At 39.5% G+C, this 24,300-nt stretch overlaps 1 long non-coding RNA gene across 1 annotated transcript in view; it reads left to right on the top strand.

The window, feature by feature from the left end:
* LOC128850549 (uncharacterized) overlaps positions 1 to 24,300 on the top strand; it is an 80,790-nt gene that overhangs the window by 11,143 nt on the left and 45,347 nt on the right. The window contains exon 2 of the long non-coding RNA XR_008447983.1: positions 22,302 to 22,434. This is a non-coding gene — a long non-coding RNA (uncharacterized LOC128850549). The remainder of the gene's footprint in view (positions 1 to 22,301; positions 22,435 to 24,300) is intronic.

Here is a 24,300-nt window from a genome sequence, read left to right as displayed (position 1 = left end):
TTTCACTCTGTTTTGAATGCTGTACCCTGGGTATGCGAATTTGGACTTTAATTCTCACTCCAGCTACTTGTAAACCATGGTATATAACCAAAGTAGAATGAATCAGCCCTTCAACTACTTGCAAAAAATTCTTTGATAGAATAGGCAACAGAAGGCCTTGTGCCACCTTACGTCTGAAATGTCATAAACTACTTTTGTTGCGTTCTATCAAAAGGATGTTTAAATATGGGGTTTATTTTGTCTGCTGCTTAACTTGTCTTCTGTCACTGCTGGAGACTGCATGATAAGTAAAATTTCAGCTTCAATATGCTCTAGTGAAGGAAGATATGGTACAGCACAGCAGACTAGAGTGACTTGCTAAAAGCAGGGGTTAGCAGAATGGCCACCTTAGACTCCCAGAGGGCAGACTTTGGGCTGTTCAGAAGGCTAGTTGATAAAGTTCCATGGGAGGTAGCCCTTAAGGGCAAAGGAGCCAAAGAGGGCTGGATGCTCTTCAAGAAGGAAATACTGGCGATGCAAGAGCAAGCTGCCCCATGTGCTGGAAAATGAGCTGGTGGGGAAGAAAAAAAAAACAGCTTGGTTGAGCAGAGAGATCTGGGTGGATATCAAAAAAAAGAGGAAACTCTGTGAGCTTTGGAAGAAGAGGCAGATATCTCAGGAGGACTACAGGGATGAAGTGGGATCATTCAGAGAGAAAATCAGAAGGGCTAAAGACCAACTAGGACTCAGACTGGCCAATTCTGAAAAGATAATAAAAAAATCTTTCTACAAATACATCAGTGGTAAAAGGAAGACCAGGGAGAATCTCTAGTCTTAATTGGATGCGAAGAGAACAATTGTGACAAAGGATGAGTACAAGGCTAAGGTACTTGATGCCTTCTTTGCCTCAGTCTTTAATAGTAAGGTAAGATGTTCCTTGGGTATTCAGCCTCACAAGCCAGAGGACAGGGAAGGAGAGCAGAACAAAGTTCCCATGATCTGTGAGGAGGGGACCTGCTTGGCCAATTAGACATTCACAACTCTATGGAGCTGGATGGGGTCCATCCAAGGGTATTGGGGGAGCTGGTGGACATGCTTGCCAAACCCCTTTCCATCATCTACCAACAGTCCTGGATGACTGGGGAAGTTCCACTTGACTGGAGGCTGGCTGATGTTACACGCATTTACAAGAAGGGATGGAGGATCCAGGGAACTACAGGCCTGTCAGTCTGACCTCAGTGCCGGGGAAGGTCATGGTACAAGTTGTCTTGTGTGCTATCACACAGCACATGCGAGACAACCAGGTGGTCAGGCCCAGTCAACACAGGTTTATGAAAGGAAGATCCTGCCAAACTAACCTGATCGCCTTCTACGACAAGGTGACCCGCTTGTTGCATGAGGGAAAGGCTGTGGACATAGCCTACTTGGGGAAGAGCAGCTGGAAAGCTGCCTGGTGGAGAAGGACCTGGGTGTATAGGTTAACAGCGGGCTGAACACGAGCCAGCAGTGTGCCGAGGTGGCCAAGAAGGCTGATGGCATCTTGGCTTGTATCAGAAACAGCGTGGCCAGCAGGTCCAGGGAGGTTATTCTGCCCCTGTACTCGGCACCGGTGAGACCGCACCTCAAATCCTGCGTTTGGTTCTGGGCCTCTCACCACAAGAAAGATGTTGAGGCTCTGGGGCGTGTCCAGAGAAGAGCAATGAAGCTGGTGAGGGGTCTGGAGAACAAGTCTTACAAGGAGCGGCTGAGAGAGCTGGGGGTGTTTAGGCTGGAGAAGAAGAGGCTGAGGGGAGAACTTATTGCTCTCTACAACTACCTGAAAGGAAGTTGTAGACAGGAGGGTGCCGGCTTCTTCTCCCAAGTGACAGGGCACAGGGACAAGAGGGAATGGCCTTAAGCTGCAGCAGGGGAGGTTCAGATTGGACATTAGAAAAAAGTATTTCACCAGAAGGGTCGTCAGGCACTGGAACAGGCTGCCCAGGGAGATGGTTGAGTCACCCTCCCTAGAGGTGTTTAAAAGATGGGTAGATGAGGTACTTGAGGATGTGGTTTAGTGACAGATAGGTATGATTGGACTCAATGGTCTCAGAGGTCTTTTCCAACCTGATGATTTTATGATTCTATGATTGTAAAAAAGTATATTGCAGTTTAAAATGATTACTGGCAGTTTCATATAGGAGCATGTTATGGTTGGAGTCAAACCATTGGTTTGCAGGAAAGTTTCTAGTGGTTTCAGCAGTAGGATTAAGTTCAAATGGAGTCTCAATGGCACTGGAGTGTTCTACAACTGAAAAGTGCTCCTGGTGAAAAATCGACTGAAAAAAAAACATTTTAGGAGAAGGCGAATCTGTGGAAATATATTCCTGTAGGGAGCATTGTTCTTCCTGTTTTCTCTTTTGCATCAACAAAAGCTTAACATCTGTAACATGGCATAGAAATTGTGCTCTTCAGACACCTGGCTGAAAGGTGTTTCTGAAAGTTTACCAGCAGCAGACAGGGAGCACCCTTTTTCAGGATATTACTGGCCCCAGTTTCAATGGCCGGGCAATGCTTTCCTGAGCAGTTTCTGTAAGGCTGTTTCACCACACTGTCTCCTAGTCCTTTCTGTTTTCTAATGGCATATTTCTCACCATCTTCTGTGGCATGCTTTGAGATTCACAGCTAAAATGCCATGTAAAAGCCAGGTCGTGCTAATCTATGCTGGCAGCCTGTTCAGGTGTCGTGGTTTCGGTGATGCATTTGTAAGCACTCTTAATGTAAGATAAATCTGACAAGTGCTAATTCCAAACACCTACATTATTGAAACTGAGAACAGCTTAGTTAAAGCGCTTTGATTTTCCTGAGGACATATGTGGTCTCTAGATACAGCATCTCAGTCTGCTTTTACCTGAAAAATGAAAATGTTACGTTAAAGATCCCAATTCTAATCTAAAAAACCCAAACTAAAACAAAACAAACAAAAAAACCCAAAATAGCCAATCAACCAAGGAAAACCCCATAACACGAAGATATAGAAAGAAAAACTCATCTTTTTCAACTGACTTTTACATATGGGTTTTCTGTGTAGGAGATGGGAGAATACTGAAATTACTGATGTCAAGATGATAATCAAGGATTGAAGAATAATAAAAAAGTACTTTGCTATGCTGGTGACTCCAACAAGGTGAAAGTCACCTGTGGGTCAGATAGCAGAATGTGTTTGAGGTGAGGGTAATGTTGTGCAGCTGCAGAACAAGCATGAGACAGTGAGAATCTAAGTGAAAAATAAGAGGTGATTGAGCAGTCTGCAAACCACAAGGGAGGCTCTCAGCTATGCTATGAAGGATTTGCAGATTACAGTGTGATTCAGGCATAACTGCTGGAAAAGAGTGCAGAGAAAGCTGTTTCACACAGGAAAAGACTTGAACATCATACTGCAGATGTGTATCATCTGGATCACGTATTTCTGTAAGTACTGCAGAACCTCCTTCTGAACAGTGGAACTGTTCAGAAAGTGGGATTCTTTTCACATCATAAATCTCATACCTTGATATTATTCATCCCTGAACAAAAATAACAATAATAAAGCCTCATTTAAAAGAACAGTCATTATGATGTCTTTTCCATTGTTCCTTCTTGGCTTTTCTGTTGTGAATTGGTTTTCCATAAATAATTCTCTCTGTGGATATGTAGACAAAGAAAGGTTTCTGGGTTCTAGATCAAAAACTTTTCAAAGTCATCTGCTTAGAGAAAAACTACAAAGGAGCAGGGAGAAAGATAATGAACCTTTATCTTATTTGCCAAAACTTTCACTCTAGCCTTGAAATATAGTTTATGCAATATTTATCTATCTAATCCTTTTCGTTTTTGCCTGTTTTCCTCTTGCTCTTAACTCATGAAAATATCCTAAAAAGAGTGTTTCTTTCATTAGAGAACAGTATTATTCCTTTGCTATTTTCTTGTTACTCTGAATAATGTAATGCAATTATTCTGTATCCTTTTAGCAATTTTTCCTGACATTCCAGCTAAATCTTCCTTTGTTTTTTGTTCCTTCATGTGATGTAATTTCCTTTTTGAAGTTATAATGAGCTTATCTCCGTGAATCACTAGAGAACAGCCAGGCTGAACTGTCAGCTTTTAAGTCTGCCCCACAGTGACACTATTCACTGTACACACTGTTTAGCTGAACATATCGCCCTATACAACACAACTGCAATAATTACTTTAAAATGACAGATCTATCAAAAACCACCCTTATTCAGAAAGAATCTATAAATGGTTGGAAAATTATATTTTTATGTAGCTATTTTACAATTAAAAATGCTGTAAACTTTTAGTATGTTTCTGAAGTACTAGTTATGTCAAAACAAAACGTTAGCCCTGTAGAAATACAAATTATTTAGATAAAAAAAAATCTAAGAAATCTATCTGGATACAGCATAGGGAAAGAAAGAAGGATTTAAACTCTTCTTCCATTCCAATTCTGTGGTTCATGTGTAGCTCCTTCTCATCTCATATGCTTTCTAATTGTAAAATGAACAGCAGGAAGAGAAGTTTTTTTTCCTTGGATATGGTAGAACAGCAGGAGTCTTCAAGTTAGACCCTGTGTATCTGGAAAATGATCCTTGTCACCAACTTGTAAGGCATTTCTCTACAGAAAGTAGCTTCTTCAGGGTTAAGATTCTGTTTGGCAGCTAGGTGTTTTCTGAGTGCTTAAACTTGCTCTTTTGAGATGAAAGATTTACAGTGAGTTGGCATCTTATTCCTCTGAACTGGGCAACGTCTAACAGGACTGTCAGGGCCAGGATTAGGAGGTGGGGAATTTGAAGCAACAGGATTACATTTAGTGGCCTCTTTTCTTAAATTCCTGCTCAGGACTATTTTTAAAGGCTAGACGAAAATGGATATTCCACTAAGAGGATATGTCTGGGGTGATCAAAATCTCTTAGGAAAATTTCCAATGAACACCTATAAATTAATGTACAGTTCTTTGGTCATAGTTGTACTTTTGAAGTTTTTTTTTTCCTTTGTACATAAACTATTTCCTTTCTACTTCAATGTATACAAGGTGGTACTTGTTTATATAATCCCCTGAAGTTTTATTGTGTAATTAGCCTGCAGATTTTTCTTAAAGATAAACTTGTTTTACAGTATTTCCCTTCTCTTATTCTAGTCTTTGCAAATACAGGAAATGGTCCTTGAGGTCAGAGAGAAGCAGTGGAACATGACCATCCCTGGAAACTCTCCCACGTAGCATAAGAGTTATCAAGGAGACAAACGATGCATGACGCTGTTTTTTTAACTTATTGGATTTTAGGTTTTATGACTTTGGCTGTGGACTCTGCTGCTGACTCTGAGCAAACAGCTTAATCACTCTGTGCCTCTGTAAAAGGGTTAGAATAATTCCATGTTGCATCAACATAGTGATGAAAATGAAGCAGTGTTTCTAAGTCTCTGGTTAGTGTGGCCATGAGGTTAGGCAGCGAAAGCTAATCCAATTGCATCCTTATTAGTGAACAAAAAGTTGTTTAATGGTACTGTAATGGTAGTCCTGGAATTATTATGCGCAATATATCCACTGATGTAGCTGTAAAGCCATGCCTTGATGTGGTTTGTAAGCGAACAGGGGAGAGGCTGGAGGGGGTGGAGGAAAGCTCTGGGTCAGCTCTTCAAGTTGCATGGAGAGGGAGAGTACTGATGAGTCATGTCTAGGCGAGAATGAAATGTGTGCATCTCCCTCCCCAAACTTGTGCTTATTTTATTGATTTGGACTTCAGAATAATCTTGATCTCTCTGCTTTTGGGACTGCTTGTACCTCTGGGTAATGATCATCGCAAACATATGGTCATAAACACCAAAATTATCTCATGACTAAATCTAGCTAGCCCTGGATTTTCTCATCTTCTCAGATGGCCAGTGCTGGCTGCAAGTCAGCTTAGTGCCAGCTGGCAACTCTCTCATCTCTTCTGGGGTGGGCAGTGGACAGCAGCAGTGGAGTAGCATAAAAACCTTTTGCAGAAAATTAAGTGCAGAGTGGGAGAAGAGTATATAATTGAATGTCTCTGCACCCCACAGTGAGATGACCCCAACCTTGAAGTCATTGCTGTCTAAAATGCCCATTCTCAAGCTGAGCACACTGGTTACATCACCTTGGTGTGAGCAGCGCTGAGATGCCTCATGGACGACTGTCACCTTTCACCCAAGGGAACCAGGGGAAATCAGTAAAACAGCTGGCCAAGCTAAACATTGCTTTGTAGTGAGAGCTGCATGACTGGTCTGTGGGTCCCTCTTGGTAGAAGTAGGAGATGCTTTCAGCTGCTACACGTTGTGCAGAGCCACCATACAGTTTGGGTCGTTTGGGTTAGTAGCTGTGAGAATTCAGGGGAATTTGAAGACTGGGAGATCCGTGCTTCAGCCCTCCTTCATGGCAGAACTCCTCTAGGAGTGAATTACTGAGGTCAACAGTCACTAGCAGGCTTTGGATGTATATTGAGAAGGATTCAGAGGTGGACATCAATTGTAACAAAGTGTCAGGAAAACTTCTATGTCTTGCTGGTTTATGGAACAGAGAAGTAATCAGGAAATTTCTGAACTAGCTCTACATATAGTGTTTGTTTTGTTCAGAAATGATCCAAAACAGTGCAGATTATCCTGATGAAGAAAAATGTGCATGAATGCGGTGAGTGACAGAGTGACCAACAGATATATGACATATTAATTTTTTCCATTATAGATTAGGCCTGTTCCTGATATGCAAATTCTGAGCAGAATTGATGTGCGAAAGCAGACAAGGGGGGCTAGGAGCATTCGTTAGAGCTTGGCGTTGTTTCCAGATCTAATTATAATACGAAGCGGGGATAGGGTATGAAAATGTAGTAGGCGCTTATACCTATGCATGTCTTTATACTATAACTAGCTGCTTGTAGTGTGCAAGCTAGGAGGAGAACCCCCTTGCACCCCAGTGCTGGAAATAAACATACCTGCTTTATAACTCATTTTGGGTTATGGAGTTTGATTCTGCAAAACAAGATTAGGATTAGAATTAATTACTTATCACTTATTTTAAATGGTGATAATTACTTATTTTAAATGGTGATAATGCATCCTTTGGGATCGTTAATGTCAGAGAATTAAACCTCATTGCTTATCTCAGTTTTGTTTGCCATTTTTGTTTATGCTTCTTCGGTTGAAGTAATAGAAAATAATTCAGGTAGTGAGGTGAAGTCTTTGTGTTTTGTACTAGTGCAGGGAGTTGAGCTTCTCTATGGTGTTCTGTGCATGAACTGCAGCTCCCTAATGGAGGTTTGTGAGTGACTTGAGGAGGGTTGGGGCTTGAAGTATTCCTGAATCATCTCAAGCACCAATAACAAATCATACATTTAAAATTATGTTTACGTATTGATGAGGGCATTCTGAAAAAATAAAATATTTATAAATAGTTGATCGTCCCATGATGAAAGCTATAGAAAGAAAAAGTAATAAAGGTTACTCACAGTCCACATTTCTACTACTTCAGAATTGCATCTTTCCTTTGTGGATATAGCTGACTAACCCCTCTGTTGTCCCAGAGCCTATTGTTACATTCAGCCAGGACGTGGGAGCTAAACCAACCAATAAGAAGTACTGTTTTCCTGCATGCTGTAATTATAGTATTACATGTTTCCAGTATGATATGTTTACATGATGATGTAGGCATGGGTTATTATGTCTGTGCTCACTTCATTTCAGTGAAATTGAAACAGTGCAGGTTTTACTGCCTTCTGAATCTAGATTTGTCTTCTGATGTGTGAAATAACATTTTACAGGTGAAAAAGTCATTGTTCTGGGATTTGATGGCTAGTGGACATAAGAAAACAAATCAGAGTAAAAACCTACAGCACAGAGCTTATAACAGGCCTTTACTGCTTATTCTGCATTGAATGATGTTATTTCAGTGAAATGAAGCCCACTTTTCTGCTCTTTGTTAAATGGTATATTTTGAGTCCAGAAGTGAATTGAGTAAGTGTGTAAATTGGATGAGAGTATAATGAAATGAGGTTTTTTTTCTAGCATGGTAGATATTTAGATTTCAAATTTTTCTGTACAGGGTCAACTGTGAGCAAAGCTGTTCTAATATGTAAGGTCATTTAGGGAAATGTGTTTGAACTGACTTTGCACTTTATGGATATTAGAACCAAGCTAAGTGTCCCTACCTTACTCACCATACTCAAGTATGTATAACACTTTATATTGTAATGAATTGTGTCTGCGTTGTATGATTCTTCAATTCTGTCATATAATGCATTTATTATATATGGTCATTGGATTTATAATCCGGTGGATTTTTAGGTGGTGGGATATAGACAGCTTTCTTTAGTTAGGGCTACCAGAATTTAGGCGTTTACTTCATTTTATAATGTATATTGTACTTAGTGTACGTAATCTGAAGAAACAATCAAGTAGGCTGAGGTACAATATACATTATAGATTAAAAAAACCACACAAAACCAAAAGTGAGTCTGAGTGATAGTGATGTAAACGTGAAAGTTCTCTTAATACAAGGTTGAACACATAAAATCCAGTTTTGACCAGGCCTTGTGACATAATGTTGTTCTCTCCAGTGTCCCTGAATCTTATCCTATGACTGCCCTCAGCTACGCAAACTGGTGTAGTCTATTGAAGCCAGAGTAGTTTCTGCTGTTTTCAATCTGCTTCTCCTTTCCTTTGCCTCTCTGGTATACCTGAATACCTATCTGGTATTCCCTCATTTGTATTCCTGTCTTAATACCTGTCTGGTATTCCGTCGCTTTCTTTGTGCCCCATACTAGTTCTACCCTCACAATGTTTCTCCTTGCATCTAGTTCATCTGTCTGCTTTTGCAGCTCAATTTTATGCAGGAAAGGAGTGCATGTGCATAAAAGCTTAGGATATGTTTAAATAGCAGTGAAAAAATAAATATTATATAGGAATTAAATTTGAACTATTTCAATGACTAGTTTTCTATTTTTTTGAGGATAAGTAGAAACTGTCCTTTCTGTAGGGTGAAAGTAAGTTTAATATTGAAAATGGAGCTGTAAAAGTTTTTTGGAAAGAACAGAGTTCCCAGACTTACTCTCCTAACGAAGTGTGTTATCTCTCCTGCAACAGACTGGAAGATAGCTGTAACCCATTAGATGTGAAGGCATGATAATTTAAGCTGCTTCTTATTCTTCACATCCTTGAGCAGAATATAATCCACTCTGAGCGTATGTGGGCACAAAGTCTTTCTGCACTGAGGACTTTTAATAAAGTGGCAGCATTACCTACAGCTGATTCTGTAATTTCTTTTCACTTCTTCCCACTAACAGTTATAGGAACCAGTGCAGGTTTTACTGCCTTCTGAATCTAGATTTGTCTTCTGATGTGTGATACAACATTTTACAGGTGAAAAAGTCATTGTTCTGGGATTTGACGGCTAGTGGACATAGGAAAACAAATCAGAGTAAAAACCTACAGCACAGAGCTTATAACAGGGCTTTACTGCTTATTCTGCATTGAATAATCTTATTTTTCTACCGACTTGGATTTTTATCACCCAATATAGTAGGGTTTGCTGGAGCATTGTATATGCTGTCTAATGCTTTGTGGCATGATGATGGTTGCAGAGTAGGAGAAAATGAGGTCTTTAAGCTTAAAGGTAAGATACTGCATGTTATTTCTCTTCTGATGGATGAGGGAAAAGCTGTGGATGTAGTCTACCTGGACTGTAGTAAAGCCTTTGACACTGATTCTCGCAGTATCCTAATTGAGAAACTGGCTCCCACTGGCCTGGACAGGCATACCCTCTGCTGGGATAAAAACTAGCTGGCTGGCTGGGCCCAAATGCTGGTGGTAAATGGAGTTAAATGCAGCTGGAGGCCTGTCACAAGTGGTGTACCCCAGGGCTCCATGCTGGGTTCAGTCCTGTTCCATATCTTTACAACAACCTGGATAAGGGGATCGAGTGCTCCCTTAGCAAGTGTGTGGACGACACTAAACTGAGAGAAAGTGTTGATCTGTTGGAGAATAGGGAGGTGTTGGTTGACAGACGACTGAACCTGAGCCAGCTGTGTGCTCAGGTAGCAAAGAAGGCCAATGGCATCTTGGCTTGTATCAGGAACAGCATGGCCAGCAGGACCTGGAAAGTAATTCTTCCCCTGTACTCTGCACTGGTGGGGCTACACCTTGAATACTGTGTTCAGTTTTGAGCCTCTCACTATGGGAAAGACATTGAGGTGCTGAAGTGTGTTCTGAGAAGAGCAACAAAACTGGTGGAGGGGCTGGAGCACAAGTCTTACGAGGAGTGGCTGAAGGAACTGGGGAGAAGAGGAGGCTGAGGGGAGACCTTGTTGCTCTCTACAACTACCTAAAAGGAGGTTGTAGGGAGGTGGGGTTTGGTCTTGTCTTCCAAGTGAGGGAATGGCATCAAACTGTGTCAGGGGAAGTTTAGATTGGACGTTAGGAAAAATTTCTTCACAGAGTTATCTAGCACTGGAACAGGCTGCCCAGGGAGGTGGTTGAGTCATCATCTCTGGAAATGTCTAAAAGGTGGGTAAATGAGATTCTTGGGGACATGATTTAGTAGTAGACAGGTATTGTTGGACTCAATGATCTCCAAGGTCTTTTCCAAACTAATGATTCTATGATTCTTTGTAAGCATGGCTATTTAGCAGATGCTTGCCATATAGGGGAGTAAACATGCATCAGACCTCCCTTAGCCTGAGGAACATGAAGATGGTCACAAGAAAAGTGTGCTTGTATCTATGTTATTCTGCACAGAAGACTGTCTTAAACGTAAGAAAGCCTCAAACCTTGAGCATGTTGTCCAACTGAACAGTGAACTGATTGTGGGAGCATACTTAATATCCCTCTGATTTAAGGCAGATGGAAGAATCATCACTTTTACATCTCCAGGATGGCCTGTAAATTTCTTCTGGCAATGACTCAAATGGACATGTCTGAAAGAATGGGCATTTTTCTCACTTAAGAGGCTTTAAGGAAATCTACTGACATGGTGGTATCAGCAGGCATGTATTGTCATTCAGATCTGTGCCGTGCAAACCAGGCTTTCTTGGGAAACTCTGTTCTCAAAAAGCACACCAGAAACCTGTTGATAAACAGAGCACTGAATTTTCTTATAGTACAAAAGATTGCTGGTTAATTAATTTCAGTTATACTCTGCCATATTAAGTAGCAGAGAGTTTGGTCTGAGTGACATACTTTGTTTTATTCAGGGTGACTTTTTTGCTGACTCATTGCAGGAGCTTTTATTGCAGTGTGAAGAGGACTCTTCTTTCTCACTTTTACTGTGATGAACATTGTACATATTATATCACCAGATTTATGTAGAACAGAGGTGAAATGTTTTATCACTTTTTTTTTTGTTGTTGTTATTGCCAGAAAGTAATATGACTCACAAAATATAATTATTTTTTGTTAGAAGAATCAGCTGAATATATGAAACTCCTTCTTCTAATCACTTTCCAGATATCCTTTATGTTTGATGGATGGCCAGTAATACTCAGGAAGGACTCTTTAGTAGTTGGCGTAGAGTGAAAAGCTGTAGCTTATCTGTTAATGTTAGGACTTCTAAAGCTTGATAATATCTAGAGTGGCTGACTACATACAATATGTGCTGTATGAGGCACTTACAGGCACAGTTTATTTCATACCAAAATCTCAAATGTACAATTTCATACATTTTTAAAGAAAGAAAGGGACTGTTATAATACACACCCAATGGGACCCTGGTGTCTTCAACTTTTTCTATGCTGTTCATTTTGTACTTAGATGTTTAGAAGAGCAAAAGGCTAAACCATCATACTAGCTGAAGTTTTTTAAAAAAGCAGAACAGCAGTCCTTCGCTTGAAGGGATATTACTAATGTTTAAGCCTGTTCTTAGCCCTAAATGGATATGAATGTAAGTTGGTGGTAAATAAATTTTTGTGGAATGATGACCTACAGATGGAGTTTGACTGTAAAATATTGTATGCATAAATTTTCTGATAGGGCAGTTAAAACAAGTGCAACATCAAATCATCCTTAAAAGTTCTCTAAATATAATACCTTAATATTTAAATGAATAAAAATGTCTTGTTGGTTTTATTTCTTTACAGTGGGAACACTTTTATGTTGATTAGAGTTGTTCTAATTGCTGTGCAAATGTAGGAAGGTAAATTTCAAATGAAGCTGTGTGTGCACTAGTGTATAGAGATGACAGCAGGATTTGTTGCTTTTCTGTAAGCAATCAATACATTAACCTGTTTGATGTGAAGATTCTTGCTGCAGAAAATATCTTCTGTGCTGCAATAACTTAGCAAAAATTCTGGTTTTGCTAACTCACAATGTATCTAGTTTTAGTGCCACTATTAAGTGTTAATTAGAAGTTATGGTAAATAACAGTTCTCAATCCTCTATACTCTCTCCTGTTTTAAAATCATAACTACTGAAGTAGGATCTGACAGTACTTTATGCAAACGTATGTTGCATTTGTGTTTCTCCTTCTGTATTTAATAGCAAACAACCCTCACTTTAATTTTGGCAGTTGGTTTGAGTCTGATCTTACATTAGTGTGTCTGATAACTTCACTAGTGTCAAGATAGTTAGCTAGTAGTGGTTGGATGAGAATCATAGAATCCATCTGTGTCTGTTGTTGTATTGCTCTGGAGAAGATAAGGTGCCTGATAAAAACTTCACATCACTCTCAGAAGTGTTACAGTGCTCTAAATGGACAACTTATGCAATGCAGAGCATGCTGTGAAATTTATGAATGGCACTGTAACATGATAGAAGACACCCTGGTTGTCTTCTGCTGTGGTGGTGGCTAGGTAAAATACAGGCCTTTTCCTCCACACTATAAACTGCAAACACAGCTGCGTTATATATGCAATCAAATGCAAAAGACTTGATAAAGTTTTGCTTTTCAGAAATATAAATAATTTAATCAGATTAATGGTGTTGTTCTACCTGAGTTCTATAATTAGTAGATTATTGAAGCAGCACACAAGTTACCTAGCATTAGCACCTGTCTTAAACAGTGCAATCAAATTATATGAATATTCCTGTCATGCAATCTGTAAAGATAATAAGCCTCTAGCATTTTGTAAGCCATATAAATCCATGGATTTCACGTTAAATATTTAAAGCATAGGAGGTGTTATTTTTTAGAATACTGATAAAGAGAGTTCAGCCGTTACAGAGGCCTTTTCCGTCTGGTAAATCCCTTTTTATTTGAGTTGCTTTCAAACCTTTTAAATTTGTTTTTAGTTTTAGTTTTGTGTTTTGTCAATTCCTCTGGTGGTGATTTTTGGACTTTCTATGGTAAACACTCAAAATATTTTTACAGAATTTTTATCCTTTTGATATAGAGAGGATATTCACACAGGGTTACAAACAGATGTGAAGCAGACAGATCTTTTTTGGGCACCAAAGAAATCTTGCTTGAAATATTTGGAAAAGAGTGCTTTTCTTCTGAATACATTTACAAAGCAGAAGCTTCTTGCACTGATGTCTGCTCCACTCTAAGAATTTATTTGGGATAATTCTGAGGATTAGCAAAGCTAAAAGTGAGGATATTGTATAATTCTTGAGAAGTACAGGCCATGGGGAAAATGACTGATGTCTTTATTGAACGCAGAGTTGAACAGAAGCTTTTAAAGATCATAAAATTATGACTATCTGTCTGACAGTGACTGCTTAAATGTTTCAGTCATCTGGCAATTTAGAGTGAAAAACTTTGTTGGTAAAAGTATCTCTGTTTTTTAATGGTTTACCATGTCAAGCTGGATCTACAGACGTAATGACTGATAGCCTTTGAAATCCTTAGAATGAATTATGGTTTGTGTACAAGAGATGATAATGCAGTTAAAAAAGATTTATGTAGTAGTTCTTCAGAGAGCTTGAGGCATTAACACAGAGTAATAAATGAGTAAGATTTACAAATAAGAAATTACTTTACTGGCAGAGTCCTTTTCATCCCACATGGTTTTGCCTCTAGGCACTTACTGATGTTTAAGTGAAGACATACCTGATGAACCCCCCCAAGGAGCTGTGAATTACAGGGGCACCTGTGTTGTTAACAACCCATCCAGCTTTAATAGCAGCCAGGTACTTCACCTGTGGAGAAGTGAGCTTGTACATGTAGGACATATGTTAAAACTTCGTCAAAAGTATTTTTATGCCTCAGGCTAAATAACAGTTCAAAAGCTATTTTAACTTTTCTCAGCTTTAGGGGTGATTTAAGTAAATGGTTTCTAGCTGTTCTAAAGTATATTAACAACTCCAGATGATTTGTCCCTATCTATGCATAGATAGTCTGCAAAAAAGTCTTATCCTGGGCTTTAACAATTTTGTTTGGGAGATGCTTGACATCTATATAACAAATGTATTATCAATTATTTTATTACCACTACTGATAGGAGATATTTTTATGTATTTGACTAGAAGGATTTAGGCCTTCCAGAGAAGAAAGGAAAGGGATTTCAGTAATGGTATCTGAGCAGAGGTAAGAAATATTATATCCATCTCCTCCGCACATTTCCTACAGAAATTAGAGAAGGGTTTACTCTTTCTTCGGCTCCTACACCCCTCCATCCAGTTTTTTTTTTAGCTGGAAAACTCTCTGCTAAAATTTCACAGCCTCTTTCGCTGGGGAAAGCTTGTCTTAGAGCATGTACTGATTCCTTGGTGAGGATGATAGCTACTTGAAAGCCTACAGCTTCTGAAGCCTGAGTATTAGCTTGCTTAACAGACTAGAGAAACAGTCATTATTTGAAAGGTTTGGGTTGATCAATCCTATTACTTGCATTTGTTCATATATTTTAAAACATTTAGAAACCATGTATCATACTTTTTTCCCCCTTATCCAGCCTCTTTAAAAATAATACTGTAGTATTGAATTTGTTTACTGTTTTGTAGTAAACAAATTCAATAAAATGGGGCAATCTCAGTTCATGGAAACCTATTATTTCCTGATCTCATCATATCAGCCATGACATTTTCCTAGATTGAACTACACATCTGCATTATTTTGGTTTCCCTTTCAGTCAGTCTGCAACTGCAATATGCAGTTCATTGAGATCACTGATTCATGTTCCACTCTCCCTGTCCAAGAGAAATTGAGTTGGGCTGAAATATCAATGTGCAGATTTTGTAATCCCTCAGGAATTTTGATATTTTCCCAAAATAGCTTTTTATTTAAAATACAGTATTCAGTCTTTGGAATTTAACTAGGAGTACATGCACCTACAGAGATTCTAGCAAAGGGAAATATTTATCATATTTGTCTCACAAACTGTTATTTTGTCTAGAAAGGAAGCACGTTTATGTTTTGGAAGTGTAGTTCTTAACAAGCAAAGCTGAATGAAGTGTTTTTGCTCTTCATTTTTGCCCTCCTCTTTTTCCTTTCATGCACTAAAACTACTCACACACTCTCTTTATAGACTGTCTGTACATGAGTTTGAATTTGATGACATCATATGACAACATAGGAACATCAAGTGTGTTGTCTAGGACAAAGAAGGGCCATGTCATTTAACCTAGATGCATATAGGTTTGTTGGAGCCACCTTTTCTTACGTATCGCAGTGCACAGCCCTACCACTCACTTTCTTCTTACCTAGGAAGCCCTTTCCTGTCCTCCACCCCTTACAGCTTTTCACGTGTGTATACATTCAATGAGTGCAAAGACAGAAAATACTGTAAATTCTAAAGCAAACTTAATTCAGCTTTTCATGCATTTACAAACTCTTTGTAAAGACGGTAGAGGGAAAACATCACCTTTTTTGCTTCATAAGCAGGCATTTACCTGACCTGGTCAGCGTGGTGTAAAATGCAAGTGTGGAAGAGAATGAAGACTATGACTCTCGATGATTTTGGATGCTGTTAATGTAAAACTTGTTTCTGGCTAGGCAGCCTTTAATTTGGCATCTGCAGAAATAGAAGTTGAAGACACTTTTGATGGAAAAATAGATGCCTCTCTCCAAGGCTTGTTTCAAACATGATACAGATAGGATTAAGTTTTAGGAAATACCAGGTATTCAGTCAGGGCAAATTAGACAACTCTAATTTATCACTGATTCTAATTCTAATGAATGAGCTTTGGATGTGTCACTGCAGTGGGCTCTGATCATCTGTCTTCATTCATTCTTCCACCACTTGTACTTATTAGCTTGCTGGTAAGATAAGCCTTCTTGTTCCATCTACAGCTTGGATGCAATTAATGTTTTTCCTTCCCCTCGGCTAGGCAAAGATTGTGATAAAATATTTCATGCTGTTCTGCTCTGATTTCTGAAGCTTCTACTTCTCTGTTCAGACTTTATAGGAGAGAGTGAATTAATTATGATGCTTGGTTATTTGTCTGTGGCTGTGCAAATGGATGTATTTACGCATTGGCTGTTCTCCTAAATTTTGTTTTGGCAAGTATGACAGCTTTATTGATAAAGGGGCTAGCTTTCCAATTGGCTTTACAGTAATATCTGTTTTCACAGCCACAAGTCTGCTGATGAAACTAATGTCAAAAGCAGTTTTGTACTTGTAAATTTTCAGTGTTTCTGTCTCCACAATGGTCATCTAGTCGTCCTATTTCCTGATGCACAGTAGCGGTAACGTATATTCTAGCTCACTCTGCCAAAGGCACAAGCATGTATTATGTGTAATGAATCATATTATCAGGTTGATTCAGGCCTATGGGAGCAAGAAAAGTATGGTGCTACTTCCAGAATTTACCTCATGCACCTGTATTGATACTTAGCAATATTTTGCTGCTTATTTGGACTGCAGGATTTGGCCTGAATTCAGTGCTAGCCTGAAGCCTCCTGGATGAGGGAGGCGTGGTGCTTTTTAGTATCACAGTCATATGTGTAGCCATCCCCTGTAGTTAAAGTGGTGCCTGCATTTGCTCTTCAGCTGTTGAATGACTGAAGCCTGTTGTTGATGCAAGTCACTGGCATTTTTGACCTTTGACTTGCACCTTGGCTCTGGCTTCCTACTCTTGGATCATACCCCGGTTCTTTTTCCTGCCTCTTGGCAGCTTGTTCGGTTCTTGTCTTTGGCTTCGGCCTCAGGTTGTTTCCTGGCCTGAGCTCCAGACCCTTGGCTGTTAGGTGGGTTCCAGAATTTCGGTGTTTATCCCTGTTCCAGGCTTCAGCTGTGCTCTGATCTCCTGCAGTCTGCAAACATTTGATAACACTGGGATTGTGTGTGAGGGAGGAAAATGTAATTGCTGAGGAAACTTTTCTCTGGAAGGCCACGCTCAATCATCTGTCCCCACAATTCACCAGAGTGAGGCCTTACAGAAACAGAGGAGCTCTTCTTATTAAAGTTGAAAACTGCCAAATATTTTTTCCTTGGTTTTGGTGTATGTCAGCATGCACAGTCTAAATGCTGTTTTACTATATGTTTATTGGAAAGTGAAAAGCAAGAGCCATTTTGGTCTTCTGGAGCTTGTATTTGGACTGTATTTTCCAGAAAGCAGTGAAATAAGATATATTAAAAAAAAAAAAAAAAAAAAAAAAAAGGCAAACCAGTGAGGAAAAAAGCAGTGCTTTCTTGTTAGATGTACTGTCAGATCTCTTAGCTTTTTGATCCAGGAGAAGGAGCAAGAGAAAGAGAAGGGGAGGAAGATATTGAAGGAGGGGAAGACTTCTTACGTATATAAACAATTTTATTTTTTTCCTTTGAATTAATGTGATGCGATGCTTAACCTTAAACCATGTGGATCAGGGTGTTAGTATGACCTGAGTCCCATGGAAAGATGAGCTGTGACAAAATGTTAATTCCTTCAGGGAATACACAAGCATTTTAGTGGATTGGCAGCCAGGATCCAAGTGCAGGAAAAGCAGAAAACAAATGCTTAGGGAAAAGTAACAATATTGACAAAAATCCACCTACTGGAGACTTCACAAAGCCTGTCTGCAAAGCAAGGCCTGATTTTTGATTTCCATTTAAACATCAGATGACTTCAATCCCATTGAAAATCAGATCAGGAGTAGCCTCATCTGTCAAACTGTCTGATTGCAGACCATTCTAGGTCTCATTTCATGTGTACCGTATGTTGCACAACTGATTAACATGGGCTTTTTTTTTACCCCAAAAAAACCAAACAAATGCCCCACAACATAAAACATCTAAAGAAAATATGTAGTCTTTTGACGAGATTGTGGATGGAACAGTACGAAGAAGGAGATGAAAGGAAAAGTCTGATGAGTAGAGGATGAAAGACACTGTATCTTCAAGACTGCAAATCTAGGGTGGAGGGCAGCAGATAAAGGGCATGGGACATGGCAGACAGCACAAGAACAAGTTGGAGGGCTCAGAAAAACAGGAGAAACTAGGCTTGTAACTGTTTGAGAAAGAAGACAGTTTTCCTAGAAGGAAGAATGATTGCATGGAATTAACTACAGTCTAGGAAGGCACTGACAGTTTGGGTTGTGTTGGAAAGCAAGATTTGTAGCATGGATGTTTCTTCCTCCCATGCCAAAAATCAATTCCATTAAACTCAGACCCTGTTAATATGGAGACCTTATTTGTTCTTTCTTGCCTCCAGCTCGGGTCAGCTAGAGCCCTTTTTTAATGGGAATTTACTATTAAACACTTAAAACCAGAATGATTGTGTTTGTTTTCTTTGTCATTCATATTTATTGACCTTGCAAGCAACTTTTAAGTCTGATTCTCTGAACAACACTCCCTGTCTCCTGATTGAAATATTTTCCATCCACACTTTTCCTGTACATGTTCTTTTTAGTACCTTCCAAGGTCTTTTATCTGTAGTTCTGCCGTAGTTTTCTAACCTCATAGGAACGGGATTTGTTTTCTCGTGCTGGATGACTTGTTGGTTTAAGTCTTGTTTACTGGATTTTAAAGAGTGGTGGTAGCTTTGTATCAATGTACTAAACAGATTCTGGTAGATGCCTGCATATATGTTACGGCAAAAATGGACAAGTGTAAGTGTGGCACTGTATGCCTTTCTGGACAGAGGTAATTAAGCACCTTTATGTGGAGATCTCAGACTTCCTCTTAGGTCAAGAAGACTGCTGATACTAGTTGAATTGTCTTGGAATTTAGGTCTGTAAATTGTCTCTGGAAGTCTCATGTTTTCAGATAAAGACCCATCTCAAAGAAGTGGTACAGTAGATAAATATTTTTCCTGTCCTTGTATGCCTCTTCACAGGTGCTATGTATGCCAAATCTGGGAGCTGGGACTGAAATAACGGCTGTATGCAGTACTTACTTGTATAATAAAGTGGATTGCTACTTAATTCAAAGTCACATTCCAGACTGTGCAAAAGTTGTGCCCTCATGTAACCTCTTTCACATATCCAATGCAACAAGTCATCTTGCACTCATTGATAAGGTAGTAGTGTACTGGCTTCTTCATAGCTGCAGACTCAACCTGTCTGTCTAAGCTTGAGAACACTCTTTTAGTGGTAGCAGCCAGCTTTCTTTTAGATGAAGACACAGGGAAAGAATAGCAGTTACGGTGGGCCTTCTTCCACTCTTGTCCCTCTTCTTAGGAGTTATTTAATTGCGTAGGCATAAGGCCTGGAAATCTGGCTGCACCAGCCAGTTAGGACTACATACTGCAGCTGTCTGGCTGGTTTTCTGTTGCGCTAGTTTTCTTGTTACTGTGGTGTGATACTTATGTTGATGGTCTAGGATATAGCAACTGAAGAATTAAAGGACTTAGAATCATAGAATCATAGAATCACCAGGTTGGAAAGGACCCTCTGGATCATCAAGTCCAACCATTCCTAACACTCCCTTAACCATGTCCCCTAAGCACTTCACCCACACGTTCCTTAAACACGTCCAGGGAAGGCACTTGACCACCTCCCCTGGGCAGACTGGTTCCAGTGCCTGATGACTCTTTCTGTGAAGAATTTTTTTCTGATATCCAGCCTGAACCTCCCTGGCAGAGCTTCAGGCCATTCCCCCTTGTCCTGTCCTCTGTCACTTGGGAGAAGAGGCCAGCTCCCTCCTCTCCACAACCTCCTTTCAGGTAGTTGTAGAGAGCAATAAGGTCTCCCCTCAGCCTCTTCTTCTCCAGCCTAAACAACCCCAGCTCTCTCAGCCACTCCTTGTAAGACTTGTTCTCCAGACCCCTCACCGGCTTCATTGCTCTTCTCTGGACACGCTCCAGAGCCTCAACATCCTTCTTGTGGAAAGAGGCCCAGAACTGAACACAGTACTCAAGGTGCGGTCTCACCAGTGCCAAGTACAGAGGGAGAATAACCTCCCTGGACCTACTGGTCACATCGTTTCTGATACAAGCCAAGATGCGACTGGCGTTCTTGGCCACCTGGGCACACTGCTGGCTCATGTTCAGTCAGCTGTCAACCGTTACCCCCAGGTCCTTCTCCTCTGTGCAGCTCTCCAACCACTCTTCCCCCAGTCTGTAGCACTGCATAGGGTTGTTGTGCCCCAAGTGCAGGACCTGGCATTTGGCCTTGTTAAACCTCATGCCACTGGTCTGAGCCCAGCTGTCCAGCCTGTTAAGATGCCTTTGCAGAGCAAAGACTTAATACCTTCAAATCTTTACTTGGTTTTGGAGAAATCAATTCAGTGTTTTTATAAGTGAATCTGGTGTCTGACTTTTAGCCTCATTCAGGCTAGCAGATTCAAGCCAACTTTGTCATCTATTTTGAGCCCCAATAACATTTCTTGGGACACTGACAAATTTCAGTCAAATCACTCCTATACCCTTGTTTCAGTTTTCCCCTCGCTGTCCCATGAATGCAGTGTATTTTGTCTAACCTATATCAAGTCAATCGGTTGCTGTGTCTTACTTATTGTTGCCTACTGCTCCCGCATTTCCACCTGGTTGTTTTCTCATCAAAATCAAAGAGTTACTCTGTAATTAAACAGCTATAGGACATTGTGTTCCTCTAAGTAGGTCAGTGCCTCAAGGGCCCACATCACAGGATAATTTAGTTTGGAAGTGATGTCTGGACGTCATCTGGTTCAACCTCCTGCTCAAAGCAGTGGAGTCCCCTCTGAGACTAATCCCACATATCAGTCAGTTTTCTGTGCCTGACAGGTAACTAGTGGCCAGTAGGTAGGCAAGCCTAACTTTATCCTTTTAGCTTAAACAGGTTCCTGCTTCTGAGATGAGGACTTTACTGTGTAGGGCTTATCCACTGGGATGGTTATACCAAATTATTCTGACTGCTTATATGTCCTACTTATATGAAAATAACCTTGGCAAAGTTGTTATGCTTAACAGTGTCTGTTAGCTTACCAGAATTTTTTTATGTTCCTGTTACGCCTCCGAACACTGTTGTTTGTTCTTTCCATTTCTCTTTTACTTGTTTTAAAAAGGAACCTCAAAAATCTAATTGTTTTAATAGATGAGCTGAACTTTTGAAACTAGCCTTTGGTATAATACCAAAATTTACAGTCCACACAGCAGTAAAGTTAGTGCTTGGGAATAGTCTGAAGTCATCCATTAGACTTTTAGCTTTTCATAAAATAGTTCTCTATGAGAGTTCAAAAACCTCTAAGCCTTTCAGTTTAGAGAATTTGCTTGAGAAGAAATGCAACCAGCAGATAATCTATTTATGTATAAATTAGTACCAGATGTCCTTGTAATATGAACTGCCTGGATTAATCAAGCAGCTACCTGATTAAAATCTGGAATACAAATGAGTGAATAAATAGTTATTTGTTTTCGATAAGTCAGAGTTTGAGGGCTTGTTTCAGCACTCCTGCTGTTCTTTTTGGCAGCTATATTAACTAGCCGCTTTCCTTTCGTCATTCAAATGAAAGAAAAGCAGCCTTTGAATTTTGTACTCAGAAACTCCACTCATGTGCCTAATGTTCTTTTTTAATTAGAAGGATACACATATGACTTAATTAATCAAGCCTGTCTTAAAAATTATGCTTTTATTAATGGTTTCTGCACTCCAACAGATTATTAAGGGATTTGTGCTAAGTACCTGACATAAAACAGACTAATTTTGCTTCCTTTGTTTAATGTATTGAGAAATGGCTTGTTGATCAAATTTCAAAACATACATGCTATGAAATAATGTCCTATTTATAATGCTTTAAAATGCAGCAGTTTGGCAGCTGAATACTCTAGCAGTTTGTATTTAAAATAAAGTCAGTACCAGGCAAGAAATGAGAAGAATGGAAATTCTTTGACCACAGTGAAAATGGAAGTAAGTAAAAGAGAAATATTGCTTACATTCAGGCATTCTTCTTCTTCTTTTTCTTTTTTTTTTTTTTTTTTTAACAGAATTGAAGTAGAATAAACGCTTGGGTTTTTTTTCCTTCTCATACACCTTCTAGTTTAAGAACCACTTCTTTAATGTTATCTTGCTTCACATGACTTTCCACATTATTTCCTAGGTGATGCTGGACAGACAAAAATACAAAAGCACTTGTGAATCTTCCAGGAGCTAGCCTGGAGCTCACTGCCACTTGTGCCCATTGGGCCCCCACCACCCTGCTAAGTTCACTTTGCCCTTGGGAGCATGGAGGGGTAAGGAGAAAGAGTTCTTTTAATTCTCTGCATATAGAGTGTATCCAGGGAGCATGATCACATTTCCAGAACTCCTGCATGTGTTTGCCTTCAGTATTGTTCCCGTGTCTCACACTGTGTATCAGCTGTCTTCATTTTTGTCTATATCTACAATTGCAGTGCCTTCTCTAAAGAGAAATAGCAGAAAGTCATCTTCAACAAAAGTTTTGCTGTTTTGAAGCTACTAAGGTATTCTATGTTTATATGAGTGATAGTTTCCATTCCACTCACATTAACATACTTGAAGGTGAACAGAAATCTTTTCTAGAAAGGAAGAAGGATCTGTGCTAGTGTGTTCAGGAGTGGAGATGTCACCTTAATGGCAAAATTTCCATCGTTGTAGACTGTCTCTCAGCAAGATAAACTGGCTTCAACAAGTCCGTGTCTGGATCTAACTGTGTTCAGTCCTTCTTGGACTCTCTCCTCTTTGGTGTCCTGTCTGAGACAAAGGCACTGTGTTATCTCATCATGATCCTGTTGATGCCAGATTGCAACTCTGGAAAGGATCAGCTTTAAGTAGTTTTCTAGACATTGCAAGCTGCAGCCCACCTGCCCAGGAAAATGTGAAGGATCTCTGTGAGAAGGGCAATTATTGCCCTAGATAGCTCCATTGAGACATGCAAAATAAAATACTTACTAAAGTTTTAGTCTTCTTACTATTTTTAAGGATGTTTAAGTCCCATTTACTTAAGATGTGGTATTTCCCCTCCCACCCTATCCCCTTTTCTATCTGCTTTGTGTTCCTGTATTGGAACACTAATTCTTAACTCTTCTTTCCAAACTAATTGGTGACTGCACTTTTTCTTTAACTTGAGACCCATTTGTCTGTTGTCAGGTGACTCTACTGAAAAGTTGACCTGGAACTCACAGGCAGTTACTGCTAACATTTGTCCACTGGCATTTTAGGTGAATAGAAGCTAATCCTGACTCATTCTTCTTTGTTAGTGCAGTTAAGTCTACAGAAAAGAGACATAGAGAGTTTGAAAGGAGTTTAAGTCTCACATGTGTACTTTAGGTCTTGTAAAATGTGTATGGGTAGTTTCTCCAGATTTGTATTGAAAGCTTGAAAAACGCATAGATAATTTTGAAGAAAGATAAAAGCCATTTGAGATGCAGAGAAATAGAGGAACAGGAAAGGGAAAGAAAGAGAAAATTGAATTATTTTTCTAAAGGTTAAACAAGGCGTTTTGAATTAATGTTGAAGTCTCCTCTGATGGTCTGCCCATCACTGAGGACAATAAAGTTATATAGGATCTGAATTCATGTAAATGTTAATGTGTTGACCTTATCCTGATTACTTCATTTTTCTGTTTCCCATGGTAGTAGGACTAACTTTCTCAGACTAACGCTTTCAAAATGGACTCCTCTTCCATGTTTTCCAAGTTTTTCAGGGAAAAACCAGAATGAAACAGTCAATAAATGTCATATAGAAGTTTAGTGAGGAGCTTGATACAGATTTCTTTTAGTAGCCCCATACTCAAGCGATGATGGCTTAAAACAAAATGCTGCTTGTTAAAGGAATTCAATCTTCTGACAATCCTTATATGATGCATCTAGTGATGCATTCTGAGTAATGATTGTTCACTAACAACAAAGGCAAAGAAGTATTGGGCATTGCTTTTTATGTTACTTGAAAATCCCAGTATTCGTCTGGAGACAATTTCAAGAGTTACGAGTTATAGACTACAATATGTTTTACAGGCAGTAGACATGAACTTTAAACTTTCATAGTTACAAGAATTATGGCAGGACATACCAAAAAATGGGACCATAAGTCCTCTAGTTTGGATCATTAGAAATTGTTTTGATGGTGTCTGCTTAGAAGAC

The sequence above is a fragment of the Cuculus canorus genome, chromosome Z (genome assembly GCF_017976375.1).
Source record: "Cuculus canorus isolate bCucCan1 chromosome Z, bCucCan1.pri, whole genome shotgun sequence".
Classification (NCBI taxonomy): domain Eukaryota; kingdom Metazoa; phylum Chordata; class Aves; order Cuculiformes; family Cuculidae; genus Cuculus; species Cuculus canorus.
This window is presented reverse-complemented; position numbering and strand designations above follow the sequence as displayed.